We start from the raw sequence: 15,684 nt of genomic DNA, 5'->3' as shown, positions 1-15,684 counted from the left end.
TGAAAGACAGGACTCAATAATGGATGACTCAGGCGAGAGGAAACAGTACTCGAAGACGGGCATATTCGGAAGAATATACCAGCATAGTACAACCCGTGAACAAAAGGCATTTACACTCAGCCACCACCATACAACTACATCTGACAACAGCAGACTATCAAAGAATACGCCAAGACCTCGCATCCGAGTTCTTCCTGAACAAAACAACACGGATATACGCTCGGGGGCTCGGCCAGCATCATAGCTTAATCAACACTAAGCTAGGGAGCTCGGCCTTCATTTCAACTACTCCCGGAGGCACGGAACCAAAGACAAAGGACCAAGAATACAAAAAACTCAAGACTACAACGACGACGACACATCAAGACTCTTCATCCGACTTCTTTTCTAAAGAGAAGAACTCGGAGAAAGCACGGGGCTGCGGGATACATAGCCCCAGAATTTTTTGAAGACAAGAATCTGGACCCTCCAACTTTTGCAAGCAAAAGCAAGAGGCTCGGGGGCTACACTCAGTGAGTGTAATTTCACCCAAAAAGAACCCGGACATAAGCTCGGAGGCTGCATGCCGCGAAACTACTCGGATGATGGTTTAATCCAAGACTAAAGGGCCGCTTCAGAAAGATGCCGCAAAAACTACTCGGATGATGACATAATCCAAGTCTAAGGGACTACTTCAGAACACAAATTTTCAAACAACATAAAGGATCAAGACCCTGCAACTTTTTGTTCCAAATAGCAAGAGGCTCAGGGGCTACACTCAGTGAGTGCACTTTTTCTTCGAAAAAGCGCACGTCACCAAAAGACTTCCTCGACGCAGACCACTTCAAGACATTACGACAAAAAGAACCCGGAACGAGCCATATTCGAGTTCTTTTTGATAAAACTTCAATGAACAATCAGAGCAACTTCAAGACAAGATCCTCCAGCTCCTTGTTCCAAATAGCAAGAGGCTCGGGGGCTACAACCAGATGGATGTACTTTTTTTCAAAAAGCACTCTCCACTCGAAGATCCCAAGAAGCGCTACAAGGTTTCACTCCAGAAAGCACTCAGATGACATTTTGTTCCTACTCAACAAGACTTGAAGGAGCAAAGCGAGACTTTCAGAGCTCAACCATGAAGTGCTCGGGGGCTTGTCGATGCGGGACCCACAGGATACCCCGCAAGGGAGAGAGAAGATCTAGTTCAAATAGGATTCTTCCCATGTAATCTTAGTAGTAGAACTATTAAGTAATCCTACTAGGAAATCTCATTATAAACCGACTAGGACTCTGGCCTTCTGACTATATAAAGGAGGGCAGGGCTCCTGAGAGAGAAGGACGACAATTGTACAACACAACATATCACAGTCAATCCAACGCAAAGGCGAACACCGACTGGACGTAAGGTTATTACTCGATCTACGATCGAGGGCCTGAACCAGGATAAATCGACTGTCTCCTGCGTTAACCATCGAGTTCAGCATACGCCGAAGCCCGAACATACTGCCCCGGGAACCCCCGTGGTAGGCTATCGGTGGTGAAACATCGACAAGCTTCTTGCGCTTTCAGTCTCTCTCAACCTGTTCGTTTGGCTGTGGCTTGTCGTAAACGATCGTAAATTTCCAACCAGAATAGTATTTTTCTCTCACACAAACCAGCCAGCAATACTTCTTCACGAACCAGCAACGAAACGAACCAGCCAACCGAACAGGCTGTCTGTGTTCATTCGTGTCTAAATTTTCCAACATGTACACAGATGACAATCAAGTCCCTTTCCCTTTACTCGAAAATTAGGCTCAATGTCAAATTATAAATATATATACTCCGTGGGTTCTAAACTATATTGTGACGTCGATGTCAAAAACCGAGACATCTCCACATGTGGAGGTTGTGATCACATGTGGAGACGTCTGGGTTTTTTTTGCATCCGACATCACAACTTGCTCGAAACCTTCTCAATTTTTTACCACAGCCTCCACATGCGATAACACGATGCCTCGACAAGTTTCGTGATTTTCGGACTTCATTTGCATTTTATATAATTTAAAATCACATTTCCGGCAAGTACCTCAACATGTTACGTCACGAGATGCTCGAGATTTCATGTGAGTTCCTGGATACGGCCTAAACATACCATAAATATCATGAGTATCAATTTTTGGATGACCAAAGTCCATTATTCCATGTACCTGCAGTTTAAATTTGAAATATCCCGAAAAATTCGATGAAACGAAATAAACTAATGAAATATATCAAAAAAGTCAAAATTGCCCAAAATTTTAAAATAGAGTTTGAAATACTGTCACAAGGCCCCAGAAAAAAAATGGGGCCCAAAATAAAAAATATATATTTTACCGAGTGCCATGGGGGGCACTTGGCAAAGTTGATTTTCTGGCACTCGGCAAAGTTGATTTTCAAAAAAAAATTGCCGAGTAAAAGCCCATCGGCCCAACCCCCGTGCGGCCCAACCCTAAAAAACGCCCCCACCACGCCCGCTCGCCCCCGCGCCCACCACAGCCGCCGCCGCGCGCCGCCCTCCGCGGCCACGCCGGCCCACCCCCGCCCCCGACTTCCCGCCGCGGCCACGCCGGCGCACCTCCTCCCCACCAGCTCCCTGCGGCGCGGCTCCCCTGCTCCCCACGCGGCCGCGCGCGCGAGGCCACCAACCGACCGGGACGCGATGGCGCGGCTCCCCTGCTCGGCTGCTCCCCACGCGGCGAGGACACCAACGAGCTCCACACGGCGGCGCGCGTGACTGCGCGAGGCCACTGAACGGCAGGCACGCGGCGACACGGCTCCCCTGCTCCCCACGCGGCGGCGCGGCGAGGCCACCAACCCCCTCCACGCGGCGGCGAGGCGAGGCCATCGACCGGTCGGCGGGTGCTGCCTCTTCTCCTCCGCCGAGCACGGTCCCCCGCCCACCGGATCACGCGCGGCGCCCAGTCCTTCGCAGCGCCATCGCCTCCTCGCGTCGATCCGCTGGTGCTGGGTCGGTGTTGAGCGGAGCAGGAATTGGACTGGACTCAGGTCGAATTCGTCTCACCTTCTCTTTTTTGCTGGTAGGATCACCAAAACGTTGCATGGTTGGATTGAAATTGAATTCCTTGTTCGACTTAGGGCTTCTGCGGTTTCCCAGATTACTTGCCGGGGTGGGTGATCCGACCTATCGACTCCAGATCCCCTCTTATATTGATCTATTTAATTGAGCATAAGTTCTTGTGTTCTGAATATATGGATGTGCAGTCACAAGTAGAACCATATGAATTTAGCTGTGTCGCAGCATTGACTTCAGGGCTGCATCAGTTATCTAAATTTGTGAACTGGTATTGGAAATCTGAGTTTTTGCATACCTCATTTATGTAGCTGCTGTGTTGGACACTTAAGTGCATGACTTTCAACCTCTGCCCACCTTGCTGTAAGTAGTCAAAACAATCTGATGGATACACAGGTGTATGTATCTACCTGAGTTAGCTGCCCTAGATGTTAGTTGTGCATCTGAACTTTATAAGCCCCATGGTTAACTCTGTGATGTAAAACACTGCAACTGAGACCGCGTCCTATGTTGTTATAAGGTGAGATTATAGTGCAGGATGGATTCTTAATTTTCAATACATGAACTTCTGACGCCCATATAAATACTGCAAGTCAAGCAAAAAGATAGATGTGTGTGATTTGTAAAGCCCACATGGTTTGATAGTTGTTACTTTCACTCCATCAAATTATATTAAAAATGTGTAATCAGCTCTTTCTTTCCTTGGCATGAATTTTGTAAGTCTGACTGTATCATCCCATGGCACTATCATTTTTGCATTCACTGAAAATGATTCATTTGCGTATGCTTTATGCTTTCCACATGGATTTTGTACCACCACCATTGACTGTCACCATCTTTATTTATTTTTTTCATCTCCAAGACACAATTTGGAACTTGGCTTGACAAAAAGGGTAGTAGACAGAAGTATGACTTGAGTTAGTGAGAAAGCAATCAAGTTCTGATAAAGTTACAGTTGATTGCAGTACAATTATAACAACATGGATCACTGCTCAAAAATTGCTATATCAATTGACACTTAAGTATTCAATCACTGCTTAAATGGCCAATGTATAAATCAGAACCAAAGAATTATTTTGTGTATACTTTTTGCTTATTTCTTTCGTTGTTCCTCATTTTGATAGATGTCACCACGTGAGTCAGTTGTTGAAACGACAAATATTGGTAGCCTTTAGTTCACAACTGCAGGGAGCAGGGTACCAATTCCGACTGCTCTCTTACAATATCTTGGCCCTGGTTCTGATTTTACTTAGCTTCTGGCATAGGTGGATGATGTAAAGAGTACATTTTTTCCCTCGCCTACATCTATAGGCTCCTCTTTCTTTATTACATTTTTTAAGAACCTGGCCAATTGAGGTCTGAAGAGCATATTAATTAGTAATTAGTCATTATTGGAGTGATGGATTACTTTACTGCTTTGCTTATATCTATCTCATGACAAGTGCTGAAAAATAATGTAAGCACATTTGTGTTTTTCTTTTTTTCCTTTGCAAGTGGGCAACACTGTATGGGAGGCACCTTGTGCCTCTAGATGGACCTGTGAATCACACTGCTGTGCTGTGAATCCCACTGATGTCCCTAAAGATTTTAGAACCTTCAGTAAACCTTTGCTATAGTATAGAGGTCTGCAAGTATCTCTTTCTACAAAAAAATTTTGTGTCATGTGAACCAACAAATATAATTTCTTCTTGAATCGTACACAAGCTGCAGAAATTTAATGGTACACAAGTTGCAAAGAATTTTTTTTAAAAAAAAATTCAACACTGTCGCGGGTCGACGAACTTCAGGTAATTCCGGTTTCACTCGTCGTACATTGAACGTTACACACATTGATCAGATTTACAATACTGAAACATGTGATTGAAACACTGCAGGCCGAGCTGGCAGAGACAAGGGAGACGCAAGCGCACCTGACCGCAGAGCTGGAGGCCACGAAGAAGCAGATGACGGACATGTATCAGATCATGCAAACCATCGGGCAAGCATCGGGTGTCCAAGTGCAGTTGCCAGCTCCAGCTCCGGTTCGACACTTCACTCCTGTGAGTATGAAAGTTTAATGCGTTCGTGCCGTTGGGATTGTCGGCCTTCGTGCCGTTGTGATTTTCGGCCTTCGTGCCGTTGGGATTGGCGGCCTTCGTGCCGTTGTGATTGTCGGCCTTCGTGCCGTTGTTTCTTGCAGGTTGGAAACCTCCCCATGTAGGGGAGGTGCTGCCGAAATTTTTAATTTTGAGTCTAACACATGCAATCTCTTCTCTTTTGTGCAGCCTCTGTCGGCGGGTTCAAACAATCCCGCTACCGTGTCACCGGCGGCTGATCGCGTCAACCCTTCGCCGCAGTCCGGTCCTTCACCGCAGTTCGGGGGGCCACACCTGCAGTCTCCGTCGCCGCAGTAAGGATGTTGAACTTTGTGATGTTGAACTTGTAATAATAAACTTGTGATGTTGAACTTTGGTGCATTTGTGATGGATTTTCGATGGATTTATTAAATATGCGTGTGCTTGTGATATATAATGCATGTTGGTGATATAGATGTGATGATTGATGTGTGTGTGTATATATATTGTCTGTTACAATGGAATGTAAAATTTTTTTTGCAATTCTCGGGGTCTTTGCCGAGTGCCATGGGCAAGGCACTCGGCAAAGATTTTTCAAAAAAAATATATAAATTTTCTTTGCCGAGTGCCTCGCCGCGGTACTCGGCAAAGTATTTTTTTTAAAAAAATTCAGAAATTCTTTACCGAGTGCCTAAACAGGGGCACTCGGCAAAGAAATTATTTTAAAAAAATAAAAAAAACTTTGCCGAGTGCCTGGGCAGGGGCACTCGGCAAAGTAATTTTTTTTAAAAAAATAAAAAAAGCTTTGCCGAGTGCCTGGACAGGGGCACTCGGCAAAGTACTTAAAAAAAACTTTGCCGAGTGCTGGGCTGGGGCACTCGGCAAAGTAATTTTAAAAAAAATAAAAAAAATTTTGCGGAGTGTTGGGTCGGGCACTCGGCAAAATAACCGTTAACGGCCGGCGCCGCAACGGCCGCAAATATTTTGCCGAGTGCCGTCCCAAGTACTCGGCAAATTTTTTTTAATTTTGCCGAGTGCCTCGATAAAAAGCACTCGGTAAAGACCCTTTGCCGAGAAAAATTTTACTGAGCGGACTTTGCCGAGTGCTACACTCGGCAAAGCCTTTGCCGAGTGGAAAGAGCTCTTTGCCGAGTGTAAAAACACTCGGCAAAGCCGTGGCCTCCAGTAGTGATAGGGTGGTGGTGTTTTTTATCCATGGAGTCCACCTGAAAAAGATGACATAAACTCTAGGATTGCATGTTTTGTGGGACGAAGAATTACATATTTTGTGAGACAATTTGAACCGCAGGATCGCATGTTTTGTGGGACGGAGGAAGTAGTTAGCTTCTTGCGCTTTCAGTCTCTCTCAGTCTATTCGTTTGGCTGTGGCTTGTCGTAAACGATCGTAAATTTTCAGCCGGAACAGTATTTTTCTCTCACACAAACCAGCCAGCAATACTTATTCACGAACCAGCCAACCGAACAAGCTGTCTGTGTTCATTCATGTCTAAATTTTCCAACATGTACACAGATGACAATCAAGTCCCTTTCCCTTTACTCGAAAATTAGGCTCAATATCAAATTATAAATATATATACTCCGTGGGTTCTAAACTATATTATTATACATCATTTTGACCTTTTAAGATACAAACGTATATCTACGCTCGGCTTCACACGCTACTGAATTAGCATAATACGCTTGGTATACACATAAAAAGGCCACATGATGAGCTAGCGTAGGTGACGGGGAGCAACATCAATCGAAACAGGAGACGGTATCGTATCTAAGAGTTCGACTTAGCAGCCTGGCTTATCATGATATATTGTTTTTCTTTTATAATAAATCAACTTCAGCCGACTTATCAGCCGCAGAAACCATCAGCCGAACAGGTTCTTAAGAGCCTGATGGATATGATTCAGATCCCCCTAAAGCCATTTTAGGTCTTGTGTTGAATGCATGTGTATTTATTTCAATCCACATGTATTTAAGTGAAATGAAATATAATTTAATTTAATTCTACTCTAATACACTTCAACACACGTAGATTATGCCTTAGCAAAATCACTGCCAAAAGAGGCTACACGTTTGCTTCTTCGCCCAGAAGATACTAGTAAGTTACTGACGCAGAGGAGAAGCATGATATGGGTTAGAGATCTGAATTGCAAATATTCTGGGCTCCTACATCAAAGGGACATCGATCTGCTTGTTGTTGTGTGAATCATAAGTTTATCTCAAACTTTCCATGCAGTTATCAGCAGAGCCCGTCTAGCTCAGTCGGTAGAGCGCAAGGCTCTTAACCTTGTGGTCGTATGCATCTTTCTGCCAGATTAATTTTTTTGAACATTTTTGCCAGATTAATTTGCACTGGTGTATCACACTTGATGCTACTCTTTCCATCAATTTCAGTTGCCAAATGAGTATTCTAACTCCTCAAACTACAATCGCTTCTTCCTCCATACATAAATAATACTAAACCATTAGTGGATACAGACTAAAACATTTTTGCTTGGTTGCAATTCAATCAGACAATTTTTTTTTCACCCGGTAGCAGTTGCTTTTCATTCCGGTGTAAAGTTATATTGGAATTTGGCTCTTCCATTTCTTCTTTCCTTCAGCACGATTTCTGAGAAAAGCACACTATAATTTGAGGCTACGATCAAACCAATCTTTGGAGGGTGGAGCATTTGCATAACTGTCGTGAAGTTTACGAAGATACTGTGTACGAGGAGCTTTGTTATGGTACCTCTAAATAAATATGAGCCGTTCATTTATTAAGATATGATCCGATGGGTAGGATCATCGGTTACTTTTTAGAAGGTAATATGTGAAATATATATTTATAATTTTTTTAGTTTATTAAAATAAGTATAATTAAAAAATGTTTTAGATGTAAAAATCTTCTCTTTAAATTTAATTGATGCATGCACTATTTGATATGGTAATTTTTTTTATTTTGCCACTTTGGACATGACATAATTTGATTAGTATAAATTGTCATGATATAGCGAATTTAATTAACATGTAACCTTTTTTTTGAAACGGTAAATTTCATTCAAAACTTAAATACAAGATACAGATATAGGACAAAAAATTGCCCCATTGAAAGTTTCGTGCCGTCCACGTCCACGTTTCTCTTTTGTTTAGCCCGGACTCCGCTCAGCTTTTGGTCTGCTCTCCGTACTGTCCTAGGACTCTACTCGATGCTGTTGTTCCTCCGTTCTGTGTTCGGACTGCACGCGGTGGCGTTTTTTTTTCTCTTTGCCTCCGCTTGTCAAAAATAGTAATAAAAACATAAATAGATATTTATTATATTCGTCGTCATTTATCATGAACGTTTCAGAGTTTCTCTCTTGTTGCCACGAACGAACATGTAAACTATCTCTATCTCTAAAACTAAGGTCATGTTCGTTTCTCTTATAATCCATCTTTTTCAGCTTGTTTTTTCAGTAGTATTTTTCTCTCACAACAAATCAGTCGAAACAGTGTTTCGGCTTATTTTTTTCAGCGAAGCGAACGGGGCCTAAAGAGGCAAAATTTCTTCCTCAAATTTCGTTCGGGCTAACTTTCGTCTGGACCATCCAAATCCGAAATCAAATAGGTTTTCTCAGGTCTCCCAAATGTATATAAGGATTTTTCAAATCGGCGAGCCCAAATAGTGCCCAAGACCAAATCGAGTCTAAATCAAAATCCACACAAATCTAAATCCAAACCCAAATCAGACTAACTTTAGAAACACAACAACTTATAAAAGAGCTTTTTATCTGTATGGCTGTCGGTGCAGAAAGTGACCAACACGTAAATATTTGTAGTTTTGTCGTACGTTGTGATCGGATGTGGCCTAGCACTCAATGACACAGGGTTTATACTGGTTCAGGCAACGTGCCCTACGTCCAGTTTGAGTTGATCGGTGACTTTATTCCTGAGCTCAGGTGCTCGAAATTTGCTGTGAGGTTACAAACGGAAGGGAGAAAGAAGCGGTGCAAGAGGTCCGGTCAGACTCTGGTCTGAAGGGCCGAGAGTGACGGGAGCTCCGCTATGTCCTAAGTGTTCAAGCGTGTGTTCGAGGTTTGAACCTAGTAGTTCTGTTGTGGTGTGTGAGTGAACTGATGGCTCCCCCTGTTGGGAGAGAAAGTATCCCCTTTTATAAATGAAGGGGGCGACCTTACAAACGAGAGAGAGAGAGAGTATGTATGCTACTAAATTTTGTTGCCCATGTCGTCGGGTACAAGATGATTGTAGGCATCCATAACACTATCGATGTCAGACGCATGTGGGAAGGTTTTATTGTATTCACCATGTATGATAAATGACGGCACCCACAACACTGTTGATGTCAGAGGCATGTGGGGGAGCCTTACCGTGTTTGTTTTGTATGGGAGTTGATGGCGCCCACAACACTATAGGGTAAATGTCGACGCCCACAACACTACTTGGGTTCGGCCATGCTTGGAAGGTTGCAGGGCACCCTTCTAACATGTCTTGATGGTTACTGTCATACAGGTGTACAGGGTATGGTCCTCGGTATCGTGGTCGACTTGAGTGCCCTGCCTTACTTGCTGCGTCCGTTTTATGGTCCTCACCGAGCGAGCGTCCCGGTTGGTTGGTTCCAGTCGATTTTGACTGTGCTAGTCGAAGAAGAGCTGTAAGCAGGGGTTCGGTTCATCCCTGGTCGAAGACGCGGGTCAGAGTCGGAGGCGGTGTTTGGCCAGGCCTTCCGGTCGAAGAGACGACCGAAGTCGGAAGCGAGCGCTGTTTCTCCTTGGCCAGGCCTTCCGGTCGGAGATTGGATCGCCCTTCTGGCCTGTCGTTTAGGTATTTGGGCTGGCCCAGGAGTTGTGCGTCGTTCGCAACGTCGTTTGCTAGGCCGAGCCTTTGCTGGGAAGCTGGTCCATGAGGGACCCTAGGTTTATGAACCCGACAGGAGCCCCCGAGCCTACGGGCGATTTGGGTAGAATCGTCTGGGGGATTTTTGTCTTGATGACGGATGCGTGCGAGAGCACCCACGGGTGTAGCCCTCGAGCCTCCGGGCGATTCGGGCATAATCGTCTTGGGGATTTTTGTCTTGACGCCGGGTGCGCGCGAGCACACCCGCAGGTGTAGCCCCTGAGCCCCCGGGCGATTCGGGCAGAATCGTCTTGTTTTTTTTTGTTTGCTAGCGGGGGAATTTTTTGTTTTGTCAGCGGGTGCGCGCGAGCGCACCCGCGGGTGTAGCCCCGAGCCCCCGAGTGGTTCGAGCAGAATCGCTTGGGGGTTTTGTCAGCGAACATTTTTAGGGATCGGGCGAGGCGGACTTGTGGATCTTAGCGTCGGATGCAGCCGAGGCAGCTTAGGGATCGGGCGAGACGGACGGGAGACGGACTCGTGGATCCTGGCGTTGGGCGTAGCTGAGACAGTTTAGGGATCGAGCGAGATAGACTTGTGGATCCTAGCATCGGGCGCAACCGAGGCAGTTTAGGGATCGGACGAGACGGACGGACTCACGGATCTTGGCATCGGACGCAGCCGAGGCAGCTTAGGGATCGGGCGAGATAGACTCGTGGATCCTGGCGTCGAGCGCAGCCGACGCGGCTTAGGGATAGGGCGAGACAGATGGGAGATGGACTCATGGATCCTGGTGTTGGACGCAACCGAGGCAGTTTAGGGATCGGGCGAGATGGACTCGTGGATCTAGGCATCGGGCACAGCCGAGGCAGTTTAGGGATCGGACGAGATGGACGAACTCACAGATCCTGGCGTCGGGGGCAGCTGAGGCTGTTTAGGGATCGGGCGAGACGGACTCACAGATCCTAGCGTCAGGCACAACCGAGGCAGTTTAGGGATCGGGTGAGACGGTGTTCGCGGATCCTGGCGTCGGGCGTAGCCGAGGTGGTTTAGGGATCGAGAGAGATGGAGTTTGCGGATCCTGTCATCGAGCATAGTCAAGGTAGTTTAGGGATCGGGCGAGACGGTCTCATGGATCCTGGCATCAGAACAGCCAAGGCAGTTTTTAGGGATCGGGCGAGACAGAGTCACGGATCCTGGTGTCGGGCGTAGCTGAGGCAGTTTAGGGATCGGGCGAGACAGAGTTCGTAGATCCTGGCGTCGGGCGTAGCCGAGGTAGTTTAGAGATCGGGCGAGACGGAGTTCGTGGATCCTGGCATCGGGCGCAGCCAAGGCAGTTTATGGATCGGACGAGATGAAGTTCGCGGATCCTAGCGTCGGGCGTAGCCGAGGAAGTTTAGGGATCGTGCGAGATGAAGTTCGTGGATCCTAGCTTCGGGCGTAGCCGAGGCAGTTTTTAGGGATCGGGCGAGACGGAGTTCTCGGATCCTAGCTTTAGGCGTAGCCGAGGCAGTTTAGGGATTGGGCGAGACGGAGTTCGAGGATCCTAGCGTCGAACATGTCGAGGCGTTGGGTGTCTTGAGCCCCTGAGCCCCGTTGGGCTTTGGTAGGGGTCGATTGAGTTTTGTGCGTTACCCCGTCCGTGGTTTCTTGCAACCGAAGAGGCTGAGCTAACATCGCTTGCCTCGATGGCTCGAGTGACGCGCTCGGTGAGCTCGCTAACGAGCATGTTTGAGCAAAATTCGGGTCCGTTGTTCATGATGGGGTCGACATAGCCCTCATGTGGCATTCCACTGCTCCTTAACCTACAACCCGACAGATGCCTGGGTCATTCTAGAGACCGACCCGGGTGGCTCGCTGGCCTCCCCTCGATAGAGATTCTGTGGGTTTGGCTCGAGGTTAGGATCAAACGAGAAGGTTGAGATGACCCTGTCTGCTTCAGGGCAAACTGGGCGAGGGCCGCTCGAGGCTCATCTATGTTTTCTCTCTTGGCTCTGTTTGACGCGAGGTGGCCTCGAGCCCTTCATGGGACGGCCTTCGAACTCCGGTCGGTCGTTGCTCATGTTGAATGAGGTAGCTGCCGCTTCATGACGTAACACGGAGCGTTGTGATGCATTTAAGTGCATATGTGATGCCTTGGATGTATGGAATGAATGAATGCGTGTATAGATGAATGAATGATTATATAAAGAAATAGTGGGGGTTGGTAATGTTACCTTGATGACTCAAGTGACGAGGTTTGAGGAGCTCCAATCAGAAATGTCCAACCAGGATCCGCGCTCATCGTTCGTGACGGAGTCGACATGGCCCACATGGGGCGTTCCTCTGCTCCTTACCTCTCTCTCGGCATTTGCCAGAGCCATCCGATCGACTCAGGAAGCCTGATGGTCTCTCCTAGGCGGAGATCCCGTGGTTGGGCCTTTCCAAGTCCCGCCTGGGAAGGCAGAGGGCCACCTACGCATGGTGGTGCTTTGTTTCTTGCGCCCGGCGTGCGGTAGTGGTGGGCCATACCCAGACAACGTCTCGTCTGACCAGGCACCGTTCCATCGGGCAGGGTGCATCCCATCGGTCAGGGTGCGTCCCGTCGTTTCCCATCCGCATTGAATGGGGAAAGGGAGAGGGTTTTTCACCCTAATCCGTTGCCCTTCTTCAACTACTGCATCTCCTCCTTAAATAGGGGAAGGAAGAGGGAAAGGAAAACTCACAGACCCGTTCGTGATTTTGGAGCGCAATGTCGAGCTGGAGGTCATCCAGCGTAGATGAAGTGGTGCTGGCCGCCTTCGCCGAGAAGGGGCTGCTTCCACCGAAGGAGGTGGCGCACTAGAGGGTACTGCACATTGCCGGCTTCATCACCGTCTGCGAGGCTTTTGTTGTGATGGAGCCGCATGTGGACTCCTTCCGGTGAATCTTCTCCGAGCGAGTCTTGTCGGAGGGGAAGACGCTCGGGACTGCGCTGGTGGGAGGTTTCGTCCTTGTAGCTGCTCAGGTTGGCCAGTTCATAAAGTTTGATGAGACAGCCTCCAACCACGGCGGCCATACTTCGACGGGCAGCGTCCCTGTCCAGGAGCTGCCTCGACTGCATGAGAAGGTTAGGAGCTCCATGCTCTTCTACTGAGCATCTATGGGTGCGACGCCCTTGAGGTACCCGTTGCGCTCGTTGAAGTCAAGGGAGCGGAACCGGGCGGGGCCCTTGTGGTGGTGGTTATGTCCGGCGGCATGTGTCGTGGCCTCACCTTTGGCATCAATCGATAACGCCGAGCGACCACAGTTGCATTTGGAGTAGAAGTAGTCAGCAAATGTAATCGTTAAGTTTGTGGGGGAGACCCCGTGTGAATAGTTTTTTGTATCAATGAATACATCAGTTCTACTTTATGATAGAATCACTATCCATTCCTTGTTTTTTTATCCAAGAATAACTTTGTTTTTATCCTTTCTTTTTCGCACCTGCCCGTTTGTTCTGTAGGCTACAACTTTAAGAACTTGGGCGTGGCCCGCGAGGCTCGGCTGCTCATAACCATAGGTCGTGGCGGGGTGCGCTCGGTCAGGAGTAAAAACAAAGTCACGTAGGGTAATCAAAGGAATGGAATGCCCTTCGTTCGGGCAAAAAGTTTTTACTATGTGATAGTAAAAAAGAGAGGTAGTATTGTACCCTCATAGAGCCCCCCGAGCGACCCGGGCTAAAAGTTTTCAGGCCAGGGTGCTTTACAGGAGCAAGTGTTGAATAAAAAGCAGTAAGACCAAATTTAGGGAAAAACAACATAGCTGTTCAATGTTCCAAGTGTTAGTGAGAACGTTGCTATTGTTGTCCTTCAGTCGGTAGACGCCCGATCGAATCACCTTGGTCACCGTATAGGGACCTTCCCATGGTGCAGAGAGTTTGTGTTTCTCCTTCATTGACTGGGTCCTCTAGAGTACGAGATCACCGACTTCGAGGATCCTCCCCCTAATCTTCCTTTCGTGGTACCTATAGAGAGTTTGCTGGTAGCAAGCGGAGCGGATGACGGTCGTCTCGTGGGCCTCCTTGAGCAGGTCAACTGCGTCTTGCTGAGCCTCCGTAGCTCAGTCGTAGTCGAAAGCCTTCACTCTTGGGGCACCGTGGTCGAGGTCGGAGGGCAGCACCACTTTAGCTCCGTAGGCCAGGAAGAAGGGTGTGAACCCTGTGGATCGGTTCGGGGTCGTTCTCAGGCTCCAGAGGATCACGGAGACCTCTACAACCCATTGCCTGGCATACTTGTTGAGTCAGTCAAAGATGCGTGGCTTAAGTCCTTGGAGGACCATGCCATCGGCATGCTCGACCTGACCGTTAGTACGTGGATGTTCGACCGAGGCTCAGTCGATCCTGATGCCGTATCCATCACTGAAGTCCAGGAACTTCTTATCAGTGAAGTTAGTCCCATGGTCAGTGATGATACAGTTAGGAACGCCGAACCGGTAGATGATGTCGAGGAAGAATTTGACCGCCTCTTTCGAGTGGATGTTGGTGATGGCTTGGCCTCTATCCACTTGGTGAACTTGTCGACCGCAACAAGTAGGTGAGTGAAGCCGCCTGGACCCTTTTTGAGGGGTCCTACCATGTTGAGGCCCCAGACCACGAACAGCCAGGCGATGGGGTTGGTTTGAAGCTCCTGTGCCAACAAATGAGTTTGCCGAGCGTAGAATTGGCATCCCTCACACCTACGGACGACCTCCTCTGCATCTCGTAGTGCAGTGGGCCCAATTTTTTACAATTTGACCCTTTTTTTGAAGAAATTTTATGTTTGCCCCCCTGGGAGACTTAAACTCATCTTTGGACCCTGATGGTCGGCGCCATAACTCATGGCGCTGAGGTAACACGTCTAGGCGCCACATACCTTAGCGCCGAGGTGCCTGGACGAGCACAGCAATCCATCCTAGGTGGCGTTCGCGTGGCTGGCATGTTGGCGCCACAGATCTTGGCACCGAGGTCGGCGCCACAGATCTTGGCGCCAAGATGAATACGTGGCGTATACCGTAGCGCCACAGATCTTGGCGCCGAGCTCGGCGCCACAAATCTTGGCGCCGAGTATTGATTCAAAACCCTGGCCGCAGCTCTCTCTCTCTCGCGCGCGCTCTGTCTCTCTGCCTCCTGCGCCGCCGTCGCCCGCAGAGCCTCCTGCGCTGCCGTCGACTCACCGACGGCCGAGCCTCCTCCCTGCGCCCCCTCCCTTTTCGCGCAAGCGCCGCAGCAGGCCGCCGCCGTGCCCCCGTCTCCGTGCGAAGCCCGGCCACCCTCGTCGCCCCTTCCGTCCTCCTCATCCGTGTCCGACGGCGAGGGCGGCCCGCCACCGCTCGCCGGTGCTCCCGGCGGCCGGCTAGGCTCCAGCCCCTGCGGCCCCTCCCCCTCCGTGTAGCTGCGGCCCCCTGCTCCTCCGGGCCGTTCGCGAGCCGGCCATCCAGGTAAATCTAGTTAGCAAATTAGCAAATCTAGTTAGGAATATAGATAATTTAGTAATTACCTTAAATTTCTTGTTTTAGAATATTTAGCAAATCAAGTTAGCAAATTTAATTACATAGTTAGCAAGTTAGATGCTTATTTTTTTAGTTATATTATATACTTAGGAATATAATTAGGGACTTAGTTACCTATTGATTTAGTTAGCTAGTTAGTAAGTGTAGTTACCAAATCTCTTATCTTGTTATAGAGATAGTTAGACAGTTAGATACTTATTTGTTTAGGTCGATAGTTAGGTAATTTAGTTAGCAAATGTAGTTAGATATTATGGTTAGTTATCTTATAATAATATACCCGTAATAACT

Source organism: Miscanthus floridulus, chromosome 1 (assembly GCF_019320115.1).
Source record: "Miscanthus floridulus cultivar M001 chromosome 1, ASM1932011v1, whole genome shotgun sequence".
NCBI lineage: Eukaryota > Viridiplantae > Streptophyta > Magnoliopsida > Poales > Poaceae > Miscanthus > Miscanthus floridulus.
This window is presented reverse-complemented; position numbering follows the sequence as displayed.